This window comes from Parambassis ranga, chromosome 15 (assembly GCF_900634625.1).
Source record: "Parambassis ranga chromosome 15, fParRan2.1, whole genome shotgun sequence".
NCBI classification, from domain to species: domain Eukaryota; kingdom Metazoa; phylum Chordata; class Actinopteri; family Ambassidae; genus Parambassis; species Parambassis ranga.
Window position 1 is genome coordinate 7,192,562 of NC_041035.1, and position 3,797 is coordinate 7,196,358.

The following is a 3,797-nucleotide window of genomic DNA, read 5'->3' on the forward strand; positions in this document are numbered from 1 at the left end:
GAAGCTCAGTCCTGATGCTGTACGATGATGCAATGTGGACAGAATGTACAAATTAAAATTGTAATGGGAGTCAAACATGGTACAGAAACACTGCTGATGAAACTGATCCAGATGTTGAAATGTTTAATTAAAGCAGAATTCTAGAGCTAAACCTAATTTACAGCTGTTAACATCTGGTTCCCATCACTGCCCATCATTAAGAAAAGTGATTATATTTACAGAATCCCTTTATTATTCTTCCTCAAATGTTGCCCCGTCTCTGCAAACAAAGAATCACGGAATGAGAAGGACCACGGTGGTGCAATAAAAGTTATGATGTATAGTTTTTGTGGTAATGATTTCATCCCCACAACTGGGACACAATCAACAAACCCCGTCCAGATGAGGTTTCACATGTATCCCTTAGGAGCTGCAGAAAATCACTTCCTGGTTTGTTGAAGGAAGTGTGTGTTTGCGAAAAAGTAGGTTTTCAAAAATGGAGTAGTCAACTGATCACATTCATTTAATATTTTTAACAAACAATGGAAAAATAGCTTTGTCTGTGTACAAAATGGCCACTAACATTCCTCTCTGTTCACACTTCCTAGTCCCTTTCATGCCATGATAATATGTCATCTTTCAGAGTTTGAATGTCTTTGGCCACTTTAATGTTCAGTTAATATGTGCCATGATGGATGCCTTGTGCTCCACAAGTGTTTATACAACCATTGGATTTTTGTATATTAGCCATTGTGTGATCTTTCCAAAGTACAGTTTAAATTACTTTTGGGTGCGCACAGTCTTCTGTTGGCAACACAGTCAGATGACAAACCAACAGCTGAGATGGAAAAAAAAACCTCATGCCAGTTGTCTGCCTCTTGACTGCTCATAATCAGCTTACAATCTGCATGCATTTAGGGTTGTAAGCTATCATTTGTGACCTGTGTCTGTGCAGTGTTATGGAGCTTACATGCAGGTATTTTGAAATCTTATCTTTGTAGTGCAGCTAAGCAACTCTGTTACCAAGGAGTTCTCTTCTGCTTAATCTACAGCAACGCAACATGTGGAGTGAATTACAGTACATGCTGCAACATATGAATTGTTGCTTTTCATATTTGGTTCAAAGCAGTGTTATTAGGCAGGGTCAGCTCCACAGATCCAGCATCACTTATTACAATAATATGAGCTTTAGTTTGTTAATCAAATATACAAACACAAAAAAACAATACTAAAGTCTGTCATTTATAACTGTCCAAAGACTTGCAGTGCCAGCACATACTCACATGTTTGATTCATTTGGTCCAGTCACCCTATGTGCCTGTTTTGTGATATGCTAAACATTCTGTAAACATTATTCACTGCATGGTTACTGTCGCCATGGCAGCATGACAACAGCGCTCAGCTCGGCCCCTCAAACACGGGACAGTAGTGTTATTTAATATTTGGCTACGTATGAGCACAGCATGTTTCTATCACATAATCCTGTCACACCAGTGAAGACTTCTCCTTGCAGCCTTCCTGAATCCCCGGTGCAGCTGAATGCAGCCCAGCTGTTGCTATGTTTTGGTCTTATCACACAACAACAACAAAGGATAAAGTGCTCGCTGAGAACAGACTGCCCTTATAGTGCAATCCCACACACTTTGTCCACTGTCAGGATCACATGGGACGACAGCAGATGATTTTGCAGGGATTTAGGGCACTTAGATCACATTAGAGGAAATGTATCAAGTTTAGGAAGTTGAGGCAAAAAAAACACATCTGTTTGTGTGGCTGTAACTGAGGAGACGGATGCCAAAATAACACTTAATAACACAGCTGGTGAAAAAAATGACACTAGGATCCACATCTTTCCAGAATTTAGAGGTTAACAGTCAGCTGTTAAATGAGCTGAGGGTATTGTAGCTGCAACCTGAGGTCTTACAGTTCAATCTGTCAAAACAATCAGTAGCAGAGCACCAAAACCTGAAACGTATAAATTGAGGGGTTGAACAACATTTGAATTTTATACCATGCAAATTATCAGAATTTAGCATTTAACTGAAGTAAAAGCCACATGTGCTATTTTAAACCAGTTTACACAAATGTATTCTAGTAGTAACAGTAATGTATGAAATGCATTTTTTAAAGAAATGACGAGTGAAGTGCTGAACATTGTTGCTGCATTATTGTTCTCAACAGCATATTGTAAACATCATTTGCATTGCCTGTTCTGCAAAGCAGCATGCAGGGAATGTAATGGTTCTGTTTTGATGCAACTAATGTGTCTCAAGTGTGTTATGCATTTTAATAATGCCTGTTTTTCTATTCTAGCAGGTTTGTGATACATAAAGTTTAATGCAATAGACATAATCTGAATAGTGTGGCATGGTTTGTACTCAAAAGTCAAAATTAATACAGTGTTAAGAACTGGCAGAACTCCGGAGGATCATAATCAGATGCTTTCTGTGTGTGTGTGTATGTGTGTATCTAAATGTTTCAGTATTTCCTGATGCTTTGCACTGAAGTGTAGCCCAGTGGCCTCTTGGAAAGAAAAGCACTTGTCAAAACATCGATCAGCAGCAAAGTGAACTGGCTGCAGTGCCTTGGCCCACAGAATCAAAGGAAGGTGTGTCTGCTGCTTCCAACCCTGGAGACGTCCAGGAGAGGTGTTGGTGTTGTAACTGTAGCAACGTAAACATGAGGGTTCAAACACCGATTAAAATGTGTGTCCAAAGATTATGCAAGGTAGGCCATGTGTGTGTGTGTGTGTGCGCACCAACGGTTTCTTGAGCGTTTTGAGGTAAAGTTATAAAGGCAGTCTCCTTTCAGCCCCTGTAAAAGCCACTCCAACTCCAACTTGCAACGCCCACTACTCACTTCTGGCATGCAGTGTTAGCAGGCGTGTATTTTATTAGCAAACGTAAGTGTGTGTTTTACAGTGTCTCAGCAGTATAAAAATAAGCCTGTCTCTGTGTACCTATGTCAGTGTGTGATTTGAGAGAAGTTATGTTTAAACCTTTCTTGGCCTACCCTGATTTTTCCACTTATTCTCAGTATTGCACCAGTTGTCAAAAACTGGACATCTGGTAAAACTGATCCTTCACTAGTCACATATACACAGCTGGAGTATTGCAGCTCACATCTGGGATGGCTTCACTTGAAAGCAAAAAGGTCACTTGAATGGCACTGGTTTGTTTCATATGTATTATTCTTCTTTGTGGACATTTATTGCCTGTTTTATTGATTATTAAGTGAATCATTTGTGGCTACATGGGCTGCTGTGCTACACCACATTTCTAATGGGCGTGTGTCACTACTGTGTCCTTTAACCAGTCTGGGCCACCACATTAGGTCCCTTTAAGAGGATTAATAATGATATTCTCTATTTAGCTTTGAACAAAACAGCTTTAAAACATCACATAACATTCAATAGATGTTGATGTAAAAAAACAAAGTCTCATATTTCACTTAATTGTCTGTAGAGCTGGTAAAAGCTGTAGCAAGATGCATTTCACAAGACTCAAATATGTCTATCAAATGCTTGCTTAAATGAAACATTTCACACCTATAAAGCAGATGTTATGGCATAAATTTACAGCCAAAATTGTTTCATAAACGATATGATTATTTCTAGAAAAACACCCAAACACGTGTATTCAAATAATGTATGCACAAACATGGCCGAGGAGAAACAAAAAAGATTTTTAGTAATATACGGTTCCAAATGAGGGTAGAGCGAGTAAAACTTCATGTCCCAGAATGCATCGCGGCAGCGTCGTCGTGTTCCCCCCCTCTGACCCCTCCCACAGCGCACGCTCACAGGCAGACAGAACAGG